Source organism: Ornithodoros turicata, chromosome 1, assembly GCF_037126465.1.
Source record: "Ornithodoros turicata isolate Travis chromosome 1, ASM3712646v1, whole genome shotgun sequence".
Lineage (NCBI taxonomy): Eukaryota > Metazoa > Arthropoda > Arachnida > Ixodida > Argasidae > Ornithodoros > Ornithodoros turicata.
The window spans coordinates 77,034,570-77,055,561 of NC_088201.1; the positions used below are offsets into that span (position 1 = coordinate 77,034,570).

At 46.8% G+C, this 20,992-nt stretch overlaps 1 pseudogene; it reads left to right on the forward strand.

Annotated features, from left to right (window-relative positions):
* Positions 1 to 5,409: 5,409 nt before the first annotated feature.
* Positions 5,410 to 18,297, forward strand: LOC135377117 (NFX1-type zinc finger-containing protein 1-like; annotated as a pseudogene).
* The last annotated feature ends 2,695 nt before the right edge of the window (positions 18,298 to 20,992 follow it).

The following is a 20,992-nucleotide window of genomic DNA, read 5'->3' on the forward strand; positions in this document are numbered from 1 at the left end:
TCGTGTAATGGGGTAGGGTACTGCTCTCAAGCGGTGAATCACCCCAGGCCATAGTCATGATTTAGTTGTTGTTGTTGTTGATCGATTCTTTTATTCGTTCGCTTGGAGCGTTGATGAAAAAAAAAAAAAAAAAGAAAACAACAAAGGAAAGCTTCAGTTTTAAATGCTGTTATCCCAAGGAATACTTCACTCTGTGTAATCCGCTCGCCCATAAACACATTCCTCATCCTAATCCACTTTTTCGCATCCAGAAGGCGACCCGATGATGTGCCTTTTTTTTTTCGCTATTTATTTGCATGAAGTGCTGAAACTGCGTTTGCAGGGGCTTTGAAAGTAAAATTAGACATTTAGCTCCACTCTCATGTCCTCGTGGCTGATACTGCCTCAGCGTATTGCTAGAAGTACGCGCAAACATTTCATTTGGTAAAATGCTCCTGGGACAATTTTTACTGGGACAATTTTTTTTTACGCCCACGCTAACGTGAGACATGTGGTTCGCTGCATTTTCCCAACATGTCTGCCGGAAATATGCAGATGGCATCAGGACCCTGGGGAATTGCTTCTTAATCTTGTCACGTTGACTGTGTGTTCTGTTTCATGACCGCTGCCGTTTCGATCAAATGGCTTTCGTCCCGCGTTCGATCAAACAGCTTTCGACCAAACGACGTTCGATCAAATGTCCCGGAATCCCTTACAAAAAGGAAACAGTTTCTTCCGTAACTACTTACAAAACGAAAAAGACACACACAGTACAATTATTTCAAATGATTTATTTCAGTGCAAAAAGTAGAACAATCAGCAACATTTCTTTCCCTTTTACGTACTTCTGTACTTACAAAGCACACACACACACAGTACAATTATTTTCTTCCGTAACTACTTACAAAAAGGGAAAAAAGGAAACAGAGTATAATTATTTCAAAGGATTTAGTTCAGTGTGACGAGTAGAACAAGCAGCAACAATTCTTTCCTCTTTACATACTTGCGTAACTACTTACAAAAAGAAAAAAAGAAACACACAGTACAATTATTTTAAATGATTTATTTAAGTGCGAAGAGTAGAACAAAATCAGCAACATTTCTTTCCTTCTTCATGAGCTGAGACAATGTTCACGCATAAGAGCGAAGCGAAATATCGAACTGGCCAAAAATTTGGTAATGTAATGACACATCCATGAAGCATAATCGTCAAGACTACGCAGTATACTTGCGTAACTGCTTACAAAATGAAAAAAGAAAAAAGAAACACACAGTACAATTATTTTAAATGATTTATTTCAGTGCCAGGAGTAGAACAAAAGCAGTACAATTTCTTTCCTTTTTCCTGAGCTGAGACAATGTTCACGCGGAGCGAAACGTCGAACTGGCCACAAATTTCATAATGTAATGACACATCCATGAAGCATTATCGTCAAAACTACGCACTATGGTTTGCTATCGCCGCGTCATCGGAATTTAGGTTACCGGCCAGTCTCAAGGTCGAGGCTCAAAGTTATGGCGACCACACGTGCCGTTACCGAGCGCCAATGTTGCGCTGTTGCGCCATCTCTTACGCGAGAGCAGATGTCGTAGCTCTACCGGAAGAAGCAGACGACAGCGGCTCACATATCCCAGTGACAGGTGGGAGTAAGTCGCCATCTTCCCATGCATTTCTCCCTATTCAGCGCGTCAAACGGCGGCGGCAGCCATCAGACGTCCCATAGTTATTAGCACAGAAATATCTTTCCCCATACTTGGCGCAAAGTATAAAGTGTCTGGGCACACTGTGCCTAAAGTTGGATGATTGTTTGGATCGAAGTGGATTACAGACTCAATCCAAGCCATCCAACTGGCAACTTGTCCAAGCCAAGCCTAAATGCTCCTAATGTCAACAAGAAGCACTGCGAAGGCGAAGATAATGCGAAACCGTCGGTTTATGAATTGAGGAAACGTATTTTTCGAAGTTCTTGATCTACAATATGCTGCACAGTTTTGTGAAATTGGTGATTTGTGGCTTCCGGGCTTCAAGCCTTGTTCACGTCGTCGCGTTTGTTGGAGTAGCGTTGTCGGTGCTGTGGCCTTTACATTTGCGTGCCATTTACCACTTCTACCATGAACGATGACCTGCGTTCGTTTTTGTGAATTCGTTTCAAGTTTAGTGAAGTGAAGTACGCAGCATATGGATCATCGTGCTAGCTGCATCATGCAATTGAACTATTAACAGATGCATCAAGTTGTTTTCATCGAATGAACTGCGCATGTTGACGGTACTTGGCACAGAGCTCTGTAGGTCGATCTGCGATATCACAGTCTGCCGTGATTCAGGCAGAATAGCTATTCGAATGCACGAAGTAGAGGGAAACGTGTAGGTGAATGAGAGAGCAACACACAACTTTGTTGCAACAAAGAAAATCTGTTTATTAATGCGAGTCACGATTTCATTAGAGAACAGTGCTGTAATATTAAGCTGTTTCACGGGGTAGTCAACAGACATGTAGCTGCTGCTGCCAAGGAGCATGTAAAAACGTAGTTGTGGATGGGATGCTGTTCTACAGCGCTACGTCTGAGCAAACTACTCCCGTCTGTCTTTTTTTTTTAAGTATGCTTCCTAGGAAAGGGAAGAAAAATGTGGAGGTACAGTCTTTCAGTTTCCCATCTGTAAATCAGGATGACATCAGGTGCTGCTGGTGCATTTGGGTGTTATAAGCTTCGTAATTTTTCTCTCTTCTCTGTGCAACTGTACCTCAGGTAAAGGAAGTCAAATATACAGTTGTCACAATTAATGGTCACAAACGCTGAATGTTGTGATATCAAACGTGCCTTGCATAGTTTATTTTTGCACAAAAATGATTTTACGTCATACATATGCATTCATATTGCCACTAATTAGTAGATATGATACATGATTAGAGTTCAGACAGAGATCATGTTCAGCCAAAATTGGGGCTCAACTGATTCAGGGTAATAATCAGTAGGAGATGAGCTTAACTTGAAAAAGTCAGACCGTAAATATAATGTTGTAGGTACACAGGCTGTTTGACACCGGTACGTCTCTATATTAAAAGAGTGGATGGTGATCATGAATGGCCTACTTTATTGTATCGAATACAATTAACACACACTTTATGAATGGTCAATATTCCTGCAAAATATTATAATTAATTGAGATTCATAAAGCGAGGCTTATAATTTTGCAACAAATAAGGAAATGGGTTTTGTTTGAGAGGGCACTGTTAATAAAATAAAGGAATTTGTGAATTTCATCAATCAAGAGATGATTATATTTTGTTTCAGTGAAAATACAATTGCATTGACTTCTCTGTAACAAGCTGTGACTGTACTACACAGGAGCATTCGCCACGCTGCACTGTCAGTGTCTGTACTCCCCATATAAAAGAGATGATCGACTGAGCAGCCACGATGTAGAACATGTAGCACATAGCTGCTTGATGTAGACAGTCGTAGTGCCCGCGCACTTTGCTGGAGATTCTTCCTTGGTTTTGGTATAATTGCACAAAAATTTAAGCCATAGTTTTGTGGTTAGTACATAAATTTTAGTAATGTGACATGTGCTAGATGAATATGCCTCACACAAACTATCTGACCACCCTTTTTTTGGCTTTTCTGGCTTTTAAAAATTACATTTATGCAGGAATCATGCACTTTTAATTAGCACTTTACTTTTTAAAGGATTTGAAAACCCTTGCTCAAGTAAAAAGTATGCTGCAAGCAGACTTTCAACTGAATGGCCCAAGTGAAGCCGTTCCTGTGTCATGGTTTCATGGCAAATGCTTGAAGAGGTTTGCATCTGAGACACACTTTGCTGTTGGTATACTCTTGCATGACCTGCACACAAGCACAAGCAGGATAAAATTGAGAGAATTCACAGAGAAGTACAGAGGGACACTGACACTAAAAGGAATGAAACAGTGTAAGCTCCATGACCTGAACATGTATACTTTGTTGACCTGGTGCCGGCACGCTAGGGCATGCACCAGGCTTCAATACAGCTCGACTGTGTCCACCATAAAAGGAGCATTGCTGAAAATGAGTAGAGCACATGAGGTCGTGTTTGCAGTCAGAGTAGGATTTCACATTCACTTTCTCAAGTCGCTGAACCCATTTCGAATATCTTTCCGTATGCTGTTGTGGGAGTCTGTGAGGACGACAAATTTTCATTAACAATGTTACAGAAACAACAGTAGTAGTCCCTCTTTATCTTTATGTAGCACACGCATAATACATCTTCAAATGTGTAGGAAAAAGCTATAGGATCTCCAGCTGCAGGTGCATGCATCCCCAGAGCCTTCCCGAGTGGAGCTGTTAATGGGATGGCGCAGCATCTGCTTGCCGTATTCCCAGATTGAAAATATCTGAGTGCTTGTATTATCTTGAGGAAAATACAAGGTGCTCCTATATGTGTGTGTACTTGTATCTGAAATGCAATTATTTTCTTAGTAACTTGCACTGCTTCTTTCGGTACGTTTTCTCAGATGGTTGAACAAAGACATAACAGATGGGATCAAACAAATATAAGTAACTGGGATAAGGTGGGTGCTAAGCGGCATGCTACCTTGTGGCATGTGCCCTCTAGTCAATGCTCTGTTAGTAAAATATTTCTGATGTTGAAATTTATAGGTTTAGGTGAATGCTACTAATATAAAGCTATGTTTGTACATATTGGCACTCTGATGTACAAAGATGCACGGCCAGGGAAAGACAAACTTTATTCACTCAAAAACATAGTGGAAGAATTTCACACACATGAAAGTAGGAAAAGCAGGCTACTTACTTTAGGAAAGATGCTCCTGATCCACCCTCTCTGCACTGCTTGCAGTTCTCTTTTATGCATTTATTGGGCAACAACAATAACAACTTTATTTTAAGATAAGAATGGGGAGTTCCATCGCCAGAGGCCAATGGGGAGTTTCATGTTTACGTTGCTGACTTCCGAAAAAGCGTCGAAGCTCTCGGATTTCGGCTTCATTTAAAGGCATCGGTAACCATGATATCTTTGAAATCGCCAATAAACTCACTAATTAGAGACACGTTCACGCGTTTCATGGCTTGACAGGTTTGACAACCACGGAATAGAAAGCGAAATCTAAGTAGGCTCGAGTTAGAAAGGTCAGAGGTGGAGGCCAGTCTAAAAGAATACATCGGAACAATAAAACACACAAGATATAACCCCACTCTAGATTTAATCGCTTTTTATCACGTTTCACACGTCTTTGTTTGGTACACACATTGACAAAACGACAAACATGAACCAAAACCATTGTTCAGATTTCCTCCGCCAAAACTAGCGGGCTCCGCCAGTTCTGGCCTGGCAACAAGGGGACGCCTGATGGCGGCTTCCTTAGTTTGACGGCAGTTTTGGATGAGCTCGGGTGACCTGCCCAGTGACATATCCCGAGCCGAGCACTACCGATGCGCCATCTATTAGGCAAGAGCAGAGGCCGCAGCGCTCCGCCTCCCGAGTCCTCCTATTGGCGCGCCATTTGGAGGCGGAGCCTTCCTCGCTCTTGGTAAGCAAAGTCAAGGATAGTCCCAGGAGTCTGGTTTGCACATCTGCACTGATTACCCATACCTTGCGGCAACGCCAGATGGCATAGTGTTTTGCAGCTGCTGTGGAAGAGGAGTGATCGAAGTTAAATGCCCCTTCAGTTGCAGAGATAAAGGCATTGTGGACATTGCTCTAGAGCATGGTGGAGTAATTCAATACGTCAATCAACAGATCAAGCTGAAGAGGACACACGAGTACTTCTACCAAATTCAAGTGCAGATGTTTGTGACTAAGACAGACTATGGCTATTTCATCTTGTGGACACGGCAAGGCATCCACGTTGAGAAGATCCAGTTTGAAAGTTGTTTCTGCACAGACATGGTAGTGAAGTGCAAAGACCTATTCGTTAATATCATACTTCTGGAGTTGGTCTGCAAGAAATGGACACTTGAGCATGTTGGCACTAGAGTTGCAGTTACGCGTACTGAAAGTGACGCTGCACCTGCAGAAAGCATCCAGAAATTTTGCCACTGTGGTGGTGACGAATATGGTAAAATGATAGAGTGCGATAACAAATTGTGTAAGAAAAAATGATTCCACTTCGCATGTGAAAATCTGAAGAGAGTACCTCGTGCAAAACATTGGTTTTGTGGAGACTGCAAAAGCTTGAGCTGACGAGCTTGTTTTTCATATTTGTTCCCTTGTGTGCATGACTCTTCCGTACAGGCACGGTACAGGTGTTGTTTACTATTTTTGTAGTGATTGAATGTGACGTATCTGCGAATGAAACGTTACATCTGGTTAAAGTTGTAGAGTGCTTCATTGACACAGGATACATACAAAAAATGACAGCATATATATACAGGGTGTTTAAAATTAAGCTTTCACAAGCACTTTATAAATAGGCGAACAAAAGAAAACTGGTGCTATTTTTCTGTTCCTTGAGTAAGAAACACGTGCTACCTAATTAGCAGCACCTGTTTCTTACACAAGTAGCGTAAAGTTATCATCCGGTTTCATGTCATCGCTGTGTTTGCGTAGCGGTCATGAAAGCTTAATATTGAGCACCCTGCATACAACGTATGTGTGTAAACTGTACAAAGCAATCATCCTGAGTTACTTACACTATCAGTTTAGTGGCACAACAGAATTACAAAGGTTTGTTAAAGCACAACTGATGTACACAATTTTGCCTAGCACGGGGACATCATCTCCATTTTTCTTTGTGAGCATTTCAACGGGTACCGTGCTTTTGAGAATAGATTACTTGGAACGCACAAGCCCAATAACTCGTTCTACACGTATCCTAACATTAGCCAATTTCCTCGTTGACTCCACTTCCCAGGGTGACAGCTGTGCCTTCCCTCGTGTAAACGCAGGAATTTCCAACCTTGCACGGTTAAGGCCAACACTGTCCGCAATAAACCTCTACCCGAGACACGTCATCATGACGTTGGTAGATAACCAGAAACCGAAACAGCTCGGAAGGGGAGAGCTGGGTTCCACGAATTGGCAATTGTTTTCTGCCTCCTATTGAAAGAAAAGTAGGACCGAAGGTCGCGTCCCTTTCAGAGACCATCGTAATCCCCTCAAAACCGTGGCTTTCGGGCACGACCTTGTTCGCCACTAGCTTTGAACGTTGTTCAACTCTACCAAACTCTTGGCGCTGTCGAACACTATGACGTCATTTGTTTACAAACAGGTAGAGGTCTACTGTGAAACCACGATCTGCCAGAACAGAATCTCCTGGCAACAGATTGTCCAGTATACCACATGACTCTGTTATTGTTTTATCGCTTGTCCTTCCGCCCCAACCTTCGGAAATGAAGGTAACTACACCTTGCGGTGCAATGCCTATCAGGTACTTGACAGTATTGTGATGCATATAATGAGATCATGTTAACGCTCTTGCCAGATATGACGATGGTCTATCGATAAACATCTCGAAGCAGTCTAATATTACATCAACTTGCATGCCAAACGTGCTTCGGAAAGTCATTGGCATGGACTTCCTCAAACATTCTCGTGACGGCCAAGTTATCTAAGAAGTGTTGCAGCACAGTCAGGATTTGAACGCGTTTTGTCAGACAGATTCCCCGCCTAGGACAGATCCAGAGACCAGATTTTAAAACGCGATTTTAGCCAAAAACCAGGCATACCCCCCAATGCTTTCAGACGTGCTTACGCAAACAAAGCCTGTGAGAGAGTGACATGTATATGCACACACACACACACAAAAAAAAAGTTTTAAGGCACACTCTAGATGCGCTCCTTCTTGACGTTTTTGGTTATTGCTGCCACCAGCGATTATGACCCGCAAGACTGTAAGATATAACACCCCGAGAAAGTCTCTGATGAAGAGCAAGAATCATCACGTGCATGTAGAGACGTTGAAGAAGGCACGCGCTGATGCATTGCACAATTTGTCGCGAGATACGTATGACCTGATGCAGCGTTGTGCCTGAGCCTTCTCAGTGTCTTCGTGGAAGTGACCATCCGTGGTGGGCTTTCTTCCGAGGGCTTTGCCTGTGCAGCTACCATTCTTAATACCACATGCCGGTCATCCTTTAGTTTTGACGCGTTCCTGGAGTGCGACGACCTAGACTTCCAGGACCTCAAGTGGGCCTTCGTGCTGCTCAGTCTTTTGTGTTCGCACTGCGACTGCGGCTCTCCTAGACTTCGGGACCTTCTTAGGAAGACAACTACATCTGAAAACTTCGCGAGGACGACGCTGCCAAAATTTGCGTTCAAGGTTTCGTCGCTCGAAGTCTGTTCTCAGCAAGTAAGGACGCATTGTTTTGTTAATGGGAATATTTTACGTGCTTTGCTTCAAAAGCACGCAATTTGCTGCAAGTACGTAGTCTTCGACGAGTGTGTTTTGGCAACGTGATCTGTGTAAGTTTGAAGCATGCGGGCGCGGGCACTACGTTGAGACGCGAAGGCATGCGCGCTCCTAGGCGGATCACAGACGTCTTCTGACTTGTGGGCGAAGTTGACCTGTTGTAGTTGGCTTGCCCTGAGCTTGACTTGTCACTGGAAGCTTACGCCTTTGTTTGCGTACGAGTGTTCTGTGCTGGATTATTTACAGAACTAGAAAATGATTAAGCAAGTGCCTGCTTTTTCAGCTGGAATCCCTCGTTCACCTACTGGACGTCTTGGAGGCCATAAAGGAATTTGTTCTGAATACGGATACCTTCCTTAGCCTACCACCCTACATAATGGCGATGGTTGACTCATTGCGTGAATCACAATTGGGCATCGACGACGTCTACAATAGGGCCGTGAAGTTGGAAGCGTTTGCGACGAGTGGCGCCATGTTGGGTGGACAACGGGTGTGGTCCCACCCGGACTTCAGAACTCTCCCAGTCGTTCCAGCATCTGAAGAGTTGCTAGCCAGAGAATTGCCTCATTTGACGCCTAATCGTGTCCGTGGGTCTTATAACACCACGGAGAACTATCTGGACGTCCAGTTTAGGCTGCTTCGTGAGGATTTCGTCCGTCCGCTTCGGGAAGGGATAAGCGAGTGCGCACGGGCACAGCAAGTCCGTGGATATAGATACAGGTAAACTTCGTATAATGCCAGAATATTCCGAAACTTGCTGTCTCTTGCCCGAAAATTGATCAGCCTTGTCGGAGCCACCCATGTTTATCGATACCAGATCCGCATACCATACCATACCATGCGCTTATATCGTTACTATGCCGCATGTGTATCGTATTTTATTTTTGCGTTGATATATGCCAGTAACTATACTGTGACATGGATATTTTAGGAGAGTTTTAGTGGATTGGTACTTGCTAGAAGATAGCATGCACAGTACGCAAAGAGTGCTTGCGTCTATTCATTCGTTAAGATCGAACAGCAAAGTGTACTGCAAGTACAAAATAACGTTAAACATTACGAGAATGCATCATGCAATCACAAGGTCACATGTTTATTAGCGTCCTGTCGCTACTTTTTAGACCAGCGGCAGAGTGGGTTAAGGGCTCGTTGGTGGTAACCAAGGTCGTGCTGCAGACTGGGAGGTGGTGGGTTCGAATCCTACCGCCGGCTGTGCTGTCTGAGGTTTTCCCTGGGTTTTCCGAAGACTTTCCAGACGAATGCCGGCACCGTTCCCCCTGAAGTCAGCCCAGAAGGCGTACTAACATCCCCTGTCCCCCACTCCTTCCTGCTGTCCTCACTCGATCTGGCCACATCTATACGCCGCTCATAGGCAGAGATGCTCCGAGGCGCTAACAAGGAATTTCAAAAAGTTCGCAACGTTCTGAAAAAAAAAAAAAAAACAAAAAAAAAAAACGATTGCGTGCGATCTACTGAGACTTCGCGGGGAGCATTTGAAGCATTACAACGGTCTGCGATTCTTGGTCATTAAAACGTGCGCGAGATAATTAGTTTTACGTTTAACTAAGCCTATGTATTTCTGTGCAGGAAAGAAATATTCCACAAGTTGGACGGCGTCAACGTCCATTCCGGCGTTGTCGTCATTTCCTCTTCCGTCAACGCAGATGGAAGGGTATACGTTGTGCAGTTCGACGCCTCGAGCTTCTCAAAGATACTCTGGAAGGAAACGAGGCGCTTCATTCCCGGATCGCTTCTTTGCTTCAGTAAGGACAACTTCGAGACAATCCAGGTGGCTACGGTGTCTCGTGCCACTCCAAGTATGCTCGGCAGAGGCGTCGTTGAAGTCACATTCTGGAATTGTAGCTGCGCAGTCACGGGCCAGTTTGTTGTTCTGGAAAGCATTGCATACTTCGAGGGTTATCGTCATGTATTCCAGGCTCTGCAAAACACGCACGTTCTTCCACTGGAAAAGTACATCGTAGGTGAGCTGATACAGACCAACGTCGTTACTATATTCAAGTATTCCTGGTACGAAGGCAAGAATGTCACCACATAATCTTCGGTTGTAGGCGCTTCCACAATAATGTATTTTCGTTTCCCCATCGACTCTACGCACGCGTTTGCGCACGTGGCCTGCTTTACAGCATGCGTGATTTATATAAATGTTGCAGAATAGCATTTCATGGCTTTCATGAGCTATGAGGTCATGTGGCCGATGTGGCTATGTAACGCAGAAAGAGCGCTCTCTGGAGTCCTAGACAGTTTATGGCAGGCCGCTGACAAACTGTGTGGCACAGTTAGAGGGTGTCCCAGCTAAATGCGAACGCATTCTTTCAAAAATGTATACATCACTTTTTTCGAGATGAAGTCAGTTGCAATATAGCATATTCTGAAGGGCTTATTAGGGATTATAGGGTTATTAGGGATTATAAAAGCTACGAAGTTGTCCTAATGAGAACATCTGGTCCGTTCGGTCACCTGATGCCGTAGCCGTTTTCAGAACAAGAATGTGTTCGATAGATCGTCCGCAAAAATTTCGTGAAGGAACGCAATTTTTTTCTATTTTTATTTTGTTCACTGTTTTAATATGTTCTTCCTTTTACTGCCAATGTGAGAGGGTGAATGAGCACATTGTCGGCTCATGCGTCGAAGATGAGCTTTCACTTGCGTAAACAAAAAAACAAATATATCGTGTGGCGCAATCGGGACTGTCCTTATCTTGCTTTGCAGTTTGTTTTCTTTTCATATTTTTCCAGGACTAAAGAGGTAATAGTGTGCTCACTCTTTCCGATTGGGGGTGAAGGTAAAACGCGTCTCCGAGGGATACGCGATGAACAAAAAAAAATATTCCTTCACGAATTTTTTGCGGACGATCTATCGAATGGATTTTTGTTCTGAAAACTGCTATGGTATCAGGTGACCGAAGGGACCAGATGTTCTCATTAGGATAACTTCGTAGCTTTTATAGCAAAAAGTTATTGAAAGTTCGCCTTGGGAGCATGCTGGTGCCTTTTTAAGGAGCGCCCTTCAGCATATGATATATTGCAACTGACTTCATCTCAAAAACGTGATATATATATATATATATATATATATACACTCATGGAACGATACGACAGCACCAGAGGACACGTGTTTCGCCGTGTTTGCGGCTCGTCAGCTCTGGGTAGCTGCGTATCGTTCGGAATTGGCAAACCAGGGGGCTTAATCGCTTCATCGTCGTTACGGTCGTTACAAGCTAACGAGTGGCGGCAAATTCAAAAAGGTGGGCACGTGACACATTGCGCGTGATAAAACACGTGCACGGCGCTCTTCGCGCGATACGTGAAGGCCGTGGACACGCCACGCGCAATATGTCACGTGCCCATCTTTTTGAATTTTCCGCCACTCGTTAGATTGTAACGACCGTAACGACGAAGTGATTAAGCCCCCTGGGGTCGCTCAGCGAGCGATATACACCTGGGAGGGTGACTGAGCACTCCTCAATGCCACAGTGCAAGCCAGTGAATTATAATCCGCGGGAAAAAGCCATTTAAGAGACAAGTAAATGACACTAGACGGGTTAGAAATTCAAAATTACAGATTAAGATGGCTTCTATGGCTGCACGCAGGGAAACAGATACTGATGGAACGATGCGACAGCACCAGAGGACACGTGTTTCACAGTGTTTGCGGCTCGTCAGCTCTGGGTGGCTGCGCATCGTTCGGAACGATGCTCAGCTATTATATTATATATTATAATATTGCAACTGACTTCATCTCAAAAACGTGATATATCACGTTTTTAAGATGAAGTCAGTTGCAATATATCATATGCTGAAGGGCGCTCCTTAAGAGGGCACCAGCAAGCTCCCAAGGCGATGTCCTAATTACCTTCCTTTAAATGTATTCGCCTTTATAACTGGAACACCCTGTATAGATATTTAACATTTTACGTTGGCGAGCAAAATACACGAATACACATAATCCTTTGCGTGCCCAACCGGTTGTAAATGTGACACAACTCACAGACTGACGATAGAAAACCTTTCCGAACATCATGTTGCCAGCATCGCGACAGTACTCGCATTGCTTAGAATGGCAGCTGACCACATTAGGAACCTGGATAGAAACTGTTGCACTGTTGACAGCACAGGCATATCACTGTTTGTATCACTTTTTCACACTCCGTTGCAGGTGCGGAATCTGTCGTTTTCCATCCAAGTTACGTGAACAATTCGACGACGTTCGACGTAACGTGTCTCCTAGAGGCACCTGATGGTACCCGCCGAAAGGTGACCCTGCTCGATCGAGACAGCTGGCCAAAGGCGGAAGAACTCCAACTGGACAGCTCCCAACTGGAGGCTCTTCAGTACGCGCTAACCCATGAACTAAGCGTCATACAGGGACCTCCGGGAACGGGAAAGACCTTCATAGGTTTGAAGATTGTTCAGACGCTGCTGGAGAACGACGCCGTATGGGGTGACGAGCAAGGTCCCATCTTGGTGGTCTGTTATACCAATCGCGCCCTGGATCAGTTTCTGGAAGGCGTGCTTCAGTTCACGAAACTTGTTACCAGGATGGGCGGTGGATGTAAGAACAACGCCTTGAAAAGGTATCATGTCAATAAGAAGTGTAAACGGACACACGCTGGTCGGCAGTCGTCTGAAGCTCTACGGAAGCACCTTGAACGAGTGAAGGTTTGCCTTTTGTTTTTGATGTTTTCGTTTGTGTAGTGCACAGGATGGTGCTAACGGGGCCTAAACGTGTATTCACACGAACGATATCCCCACGGAATTTTCTAGCGGAAGAAAATGCGAAAAGGTGCTCACGGGGCAGAATTAAGTTGTTTTGTTGAGTATCTTCCCCAGTCAGCAGTGCACGCAAAGACATGACGTTGAGCGCACGCGCTCATGTGAGTGTATCGCATCTTCCGGTAGAGTATTCTGAGGAAAGTCGCTTGAGAGAATACACGGAAGTGATGCGTTCCTCAAGGAGCTGAGGCAGATTTCTACTAGTCTTCCTTTGTACACCCGCTAATCTAACGTGCATGCTATACCTTCTACGGACAAGCAGAGGACAAAGCCTTAGCCTATCTTTGTACCGTTGACGTTGCCGCATCTCAGCTCTCACTGTAGCTTATGCATTGGCCTTTTTTCAGGCACTTTCAACATTGTCACAGAGCGTCTTTTCCGTACCTGAGGAAGAGGACATTGTAAAACTGCTTATGCATGTCATGAGCAAGGCGTGCTGCCAGTCCTTCTTGCAAGCGGTGTTCGACGAGTATTCCTTCTGTCAAGTGTTCAGAGTGTGGTTACGCTTGGATCAAACGAAAGCACTCTTCCTGAATCAAAGCAGCAGAAAGGGCATGTCGTCGGTAAGGGAGGCTGGAATGGTATACTACATCCTCAGAGTATGCCTGGTGTGTCTCTTTGTCTACTACCCCACATGGCTTCCTTAGGCAGGCGTGAGCGCGGATGACGTTGACATTATCCGCATCCGCACCGCACCCGCGCACGTAAACATCCCCCGACAGCCATCCACGTCAGATGAAATAAGTGTGTCCGCACATCCACAGTCATTGAATTTGAGGGGGGGGGGGGGAATCCGCATGACGAAAATGCTATGTAAACCACCCAGAAATACCGTCATTCACAATTTTGCCATAAAATACAGTTAAAGGCACAACAAAGGATATACACTTAGACGCCATTTTGCGTCAGTTGTGGCGCCACCAGACTAATGCTTATTTGAGGATATATGCGGATATACGCGCCTGCCGCGGTGGTGCGCAGGTTTATCCGCACCTCACCCTCGTGAATTTCATGACCTTATATTTTTATCCGCCGCCACGGCATAGACCGGACATCGGCGCGGATCCACCACTATCCACGTGACACCACATGACACGCCACATGGCAGGTTTCTAAAAACATTTACCGCCAGCGATGACCGACGTACTTAAAGCTTAGATAGACCACAGCGTAGCGTATAAGACCACATTTAAACACGTTTCGCACGCTAAAAGACTCCTGCGTTGACGCTCAAATTATTGGTGGCTGGTTTTGTGACATATTGAACCATTAGGCATAGGCAATTCGCATTAGGCAGTGCGGTGATAGAGACGTCATTTACAGTTGCACAAAGCTAAAAAGGGATTCAACAAGCGGGACCTGGACACGAGCTCTTGGGAAGCATATCTGCGCAGCATCATCCAGGAGGGCGATCGAGCCACAGGAGACGACCACGTCGAGGACGTCTGGACACTACGAACTCGAGAGCGCTGGCAACTATATCGATACTGGGTCGACAACCTGACTTCTGTGATTGACACCTTTCAAACTTCTGAGATGACAACAATGGAAGATTTGCAAGAGCGCATGGCGCACTCCAGACTAATAGCTGTCCTATCGGTCCATAGGGCGTCCAAGGTGGGTACCTAATGGGTTCCAAGAAGGGCACTGAAGCGCAAAAATTTCTCCTGGTGTGTGTGTGCAGATGACCAGAGGTCTTGTTTCAGGTCATTGGAATGACAACAACGTGCGCTAAGCACCAGGCTCTCCTCCGCGATGTGCAACCACGCATCGTCATCGTGGAAGAGGCAGCCAAAGTACTCGAAGCTCACGTGGTGACAAGCTTGGCTCCGCAAACTCAGCATATGATCCTCATCGGGGACCATCAGCAGTTGCGTCCGCCTACGAATGTACACGAGCTGTCAATCAGGTACAGGGCCGGCTTGCACGAAGCTTCTTGAATGCAACACTCAGCGAGTGTTACCCTCAAGCCCCATTGACAAGCAATATGCTCGAATGCAATGCTCATTGAGTGGGGCTGCCGGGCACTATAACGCTATTCAGGAAATCTCAACGGAAATCGCACCTATGAGTTATCTTACGTGATTGGGTTGTACGCCGTTGCTTCACCACCACGATACTCAGTAAACAAACAGGTGTGGATCTGACAGGGAATAAAAGGGGAATGTGCAGAGCATGGAAGCTTGTCCTTTTGTGTCTGTGCGAAGCTTGGTGTGTTGAGGATCTAACATCGTGTATCATCTCTGACGTTCATCCGCATAGCGGGGTTCCCACTCCCCGTACCCGTGTACCCGTCCAGCAACTGCCGTTCTTTAATCGTAATATTGCTGCCATCGTGTGCTTTGTACTACTTATACTTGAAAGCAAGATGGTTTACTTAACAGATACAAGATGGACGTGTCTCTTTTCGAAAGAATGCTTATCAACGGCGTGGGTGTCAAATAGCTCCGCGTTCAACATCGCATGAGGCCGGACTTCGCCCGCCTTCTCACGCCACGATTCTACCGTACTTTGGAGCCCCATCCGTGCGTGGAACGATATTAAGACATTGAGGGTATGACCACGAACATGTTCTTCTTCAATCACTCCTCCCCCGAGCGGAGAAATTCTTGCAGAAGCTATAGCAACGTTTTCGAGGCAAATTTTCTAGTCAACCTCTGCAGATACCTGCTTGCTCAGGGTTACCAACCTTCTCAAATCACTTCGCTCACGCCGTACATCGGTCAGAAGAAGCTTCTAGAGCGCACAGCTAATACATATCACGATATGACCGCGGTGGCCATCACAGTAGTGGATAATTTCCAAGGAGAAGAGAACGACATCATCCTCTTGTCCCTGGTTCGCTCCAACGAAACCGGGGAAACTGGTGTTGTTCGAGTGGCGAACCGAATCTGTGTCCTCCTGTCCAGGGCACGTATGGGGTTTTACTGCGTAGGCAATATGACCTTACTGAGCGAGGCGTCCAACTTATGGAGAGACATCGTTGACGACCTCAAATATCGGGGCCTGCTGGGATGTGAACTGAAGCTACGGTGCAGGAGACACTCGAACAGCACGGCAGTAGTAAGAACACCAGAGGACTGTCCTAGCGGTCGTAATGGTTTCAGTAAACTTCTGTGCCCAGCCTCCGTTCCTTGCGGACATTCTTGTCCAAAAAACCGTCACATGGATACTGAGGACCACAAGCTGTTCACCTGCAGAGAGCGTTGCGGAAAGACATGTTCCAGAGGTCACTGTTGCAGCGAACGCTGCCACGGCCACTGTACGCGTTGCACGGTGCACATTAAGGTGGAGTTTCTCGCTTGCCACCATACTTCGGAAGTCCCGTGCTACATGGAATACGAGGCGACTTGCACGAAAAAGTGCGGGCGACTCTTGAAATCATGCGGTCATCCATGTGGCGAAAAATGCGGGGAGCTCTGCGGTGGAGCGTGCATCGTATCAAATGTTGAGGTAGATCCATGCGGACATCTCATCGAAGTCCCGTGCAAGATGTCTGGCTGTATCGCTGCTAATCCAGAACTCTGTCAAACCCGCTGCGAGAGACTGCTACAATGCGGACATAAGTGTGCAGGGCGTTGTGGTGAGCCGTGTGGCGATAACCCGTGCAGGGAAGCCGTAAAGAAGTCCTTACCCTGCGGCCATACGGCCACTGCGGCGTGTCGTGAGTTGACAACGGTTATTGCATGCCGGACGAAATCTAGTTACGTGCTTCCTTGCGGACATGACGTGGTCCTCGAATGCTGGCAGACCCAAACTGAATCATTTTTCGCGTGCGATCAGTGTCGTCTCAGCCATGTGGACACATATGCCGCTTCGGATGCACAAGAGCTTGTAGCCACGTTTGCAATGCCGAAGTAGCCGCTCTGTGCTTATCTGGACACACCGTTGTAGTTCCTTGTTGGCAGCAAAAGGATTCCTCTGCCATTTCTAGACTGTGCCGTGCACCTTGAACAGCTATCCTACACTGCGGTCATCCTTGCTCGAATGCCTGCAGTGAACCTTGCGCAAGTACGTGCAACAAGTATGTTACTATGGACAGAGCTTGTGGCCACAAAGATATCGTTCCGTGCAGCCTGCTGAAAAGGGACTTTCCTTGCTTAGAACCTTGTCCTCGGTCTCTTGCCTGCGGTCATCCGTGTCCGGTCGCCTGCTACAAAACGCCGTGCCCATACCCGTGCCAGCTATCGTGTCCAATGTCCTGCCCTCACGGCCCGTGCCCGACTGTGCGTGGCTATCCGTGTCCACCTTGCGGAGAACCCTGCACGTGGTCGTGTCCGCACTATCGTTGCGATGCCTTGTGTTGCGTACCTTGTACGCGGCCTCTCTGCGACCATCGCTGCGCGAGACTGCTGCCCTGTGGCCATGCTTGTCTCGGAGCCTGCGGCGAGCCGTGTCCGACGCTATGCAGTGTTTGCAAGCCGAAAGAGTACGAGGAAGCAGCGGGAACGTCCCTAAATGTTCTCCTCATAGCGCTCGGAGACTGCGGACATTCTGTGGCAGAGGAAGATTTGAGGAGAGCTTGTTCCACAGCCCCCGAGAATGACCCCCTTTTGTGCTCTAGATGCTCGACGCCCGCCAGGCATTGTCTGAGGTACGCCACAAGTTTCGTAGTGTGGAACGGGTAACGCGGATCAACTAAGGGGATGGGCTTGCGACGACCTTGTAACTTCTTGGGTTCCGAATACTTGTGTGGTTCTGTTCAACTGACCTTAGCCCACTCAGTAGTTAGCCCACTAAACCTGATATATCACTTAGGAACGACCCCAACCCCTGCAGACTTCGCCGCTTTTAACATTCTTTGGCTACTGCGAACTCCACGCAGCTTTGTGGAACATCCATCGAGAATAGTCTCACCAATTTCACACCATACGAGCCGCTATATGAGAGTTGCAGGGGATACGCGTTTTCTTGGATTATGGAATATTATACACTCTGCTTTTTACCGCAGCAGTTCCGATGTCTTTCGCTTCTCTAATGCCTGGATACCTCTCTTGTCACCCCGTAGGTTCGGTCAACGTGTCAAGAAGTACATCGCCAGGATGAACAGACAAAAGCGAAAGGCTCTGGATGACATCGGGAGTGAGTATTACGGTTATGAAGCGGTTGCCGGACAACGCTCACTTGATGACTACCTCCGTGGTCTCATTGCAAAGAAGCAACCCTGCGACAAGTGACTTCAATAGGCCCGCTGAACAAACTTGTCTTGCTTTTATATGCTTGCTTGGGCTACTGTAGCCCTTAGTTCGTGGTTTCAATTTGTGTGTGGTTTCGTTAAAACAATGAAACTTCATTCGCGCTCGAGCCCCAATACCAACTGCAGCGATGTATATGATGTGCATTCGCGATAATCGCCCTCCTCTCTCCACTGATCTCAATGTCATAACAAAATCAGACTTGTACAGATAAAGAATATTTCATATCTCCAGTTTCTAGATGTGTCGCCCAATCATGGGCGTATTGAGAGGGGGTGCAGAAAAGGGGGGCTTCGAGGTCACCTGTCAAAATAGTGCACTCTTTATTCATAGTCATGATTTTTCTACAAATATTCACCTCTGAACCGCACAGTCCGCGGCATCCGTCTCCAGAAAAAAGCTGACTGGGTTGCACGCTTCACCCCCCCCCCCCCTGGGAATGGCCATGGTCCCAATCCCTCTTGGGATTACACTGCAGTGGTGGCGCTCCGGCTCAGATCCGTGGGCTCAGATTTGTGTATTGTAGCTGTGCCTAGTTGCTCATGTTTATCACGCTGGAATTGGCCGAAATCCTCTGCCTGGTTACAAATATTCGTATAATGGCTACAAAGAGTCTTTGTGACAATCGTTCAGGTTGCCATGCCTCTAGTGCCCCCACTACAGGCCAGACCAGACACCAAAAGCTTGTCTCTCACATTGGTATCTTGAGGCGGCGCCAAGACGTCCCAGTAGGGAAGGGATGCCGCGACGTGAGGTACTTCCAGGCGGTTTTCGAGAACCGCTTCGTGCTAATTTTTGGCAGATAAACCTTCTGTTCGCAGCATATCCAGAAGCTTGGGGATGGGGGGGAAGAAACGTATGACCTCACTGCGTGCGTGCGTGCGTGTGTGTGTGTGTGTGTGTTATTATTGGATTTACACGCAAGGTGCTTTGTGTTGCAACTGGCTGCACATGCCGCAGGGTAGGACTGCGCATGATTTCGATCGCCTGGGGTACTTTTGACGTGCGCCGGAAATGTCCGACACATCGCTGCACTCGAATAAAAAAAAAATTACCCATCTTGGTAGAGCTTGGTAGAGGGAACTGTCGTTCTACCAGCTTGGGTAGGAAGTTCCCTTTTTGTCTTACAGCAAAGGTGAGGGAGAAGAGCAAGGGAAAGGGGTGCCGCAGCTTATACGAATGGAGAAGGCGGGCGTGGATTGTCCGGAAATGGTAGACGCACTGTGGTTACACCAGCTTACAGTGTGGATTTGAGCGTACAATATTTATGTACATGAGGAATTGAACAACGAAAGGGGTTTTACTGTCATGGATTCTACTAACTGTCTCGCTTGAGCTGGGGTCTCGCAGAGTTGCGCTGTCTCGCTTGAGCTGGGGTCACTAAATAGAGAGAGAACGGAGTAGCGACACTGAGCCACGCCGGTGAGCCAGCCCGCCATCTTGGGTCCGGTGCGCCTGCGTCGCCTAGCAATGGGACGCCAATCTGCCCTTTCTCCGCCGGAGAACAGCGCGCAGTCGAGCCAGCTAACAACCGAGGTAACCGATTTTGGATGGAGGGGACTCAACATGGACGGCGCGTTCTTGGAAAGAGAAATCACGTGATACGATCAGCCCAATCGCGGACACCGAAAAGTGCCTCTGGCGAGGAAAAGGAATGCTATACCCTATACCCCTAATTATTGGCTCTAGGTTGCGCTGCTTAGCGGCTCTAACAAAAGGGAGGAAACCTAAAGGAAAACAAAACTAAAACTTAAGGAAAAAGGAAAGATGTCTTTGTAGCCAAACCGAGGACACTTCCAGACAAGAAGCCCAGGAATGCTGAGCTATAGTTGTGTTCAACTTAAGAAGGAAAAGCAGCCTAGTGCGTCACCTACATGAGCTGTTGGAGATAAGGAGATACAATAGCGCGCCAAGAGAAATACTGCAGCGCCACCAAGCGCCATCAGTAGGGGAGCGCCGCCGCGCAGTGTCATTGGCCGGTCCTAACAGCCAATAGACCGTTTACAGCAGCAAGTTGCTTCGGGCGCTAATAGATGGCGCCACAGTAGCCACGCCATTGCTTGCCTCCTGCGAGTGCCTTTGCCTATGTGAGTGCTTCCGACCTTTTTTGCCGCTATGCTACAGTTCTGTGTAAAATCTGGAAAAGCAGAGGGAAGACCTGTTCCGTGATTGAGTGTAGAAACTGTGACAGAGATCTGATCGTGTGGGACGAAGCTGTTTGTTAAATTCACGAGCCGTCGCTATACAAAGACTGCCCGCGTTCGAGGCATTTTGCAATACACGGGTTTCCACAAAGAGAGAAAAACAAGCTGATTTGACAACGGTAGGTATCGAATCTTCAGAGGAAGGATTTCAAATCGGGAAGGATTTCAAGTCAGCGAGGGTAAGTAATGCAGCCCTCAAATTGGCGCAGCATTTCTGTGTGAGCCCCAAACTCTGCTGTAGGCGTTGGCTGCTGCTTGTGAGAATAAACTTCCCCAATAGTAGCAGGGGTCACGTTCCTCGCAGTTGAACCGTTCCACGTACATGCCTTGTCAGTGCACGAAGCACTCGTGAGCCCCTTGTTTGTCGCCTCTACAACCTTGATGACCAGTGTAGAAATATGACTGCACCTGCTGCTCAAACCCGCTTTACATGTGCATGCTGCCGCCAAACTGGGCCCGAAGCGAGTCTCTGC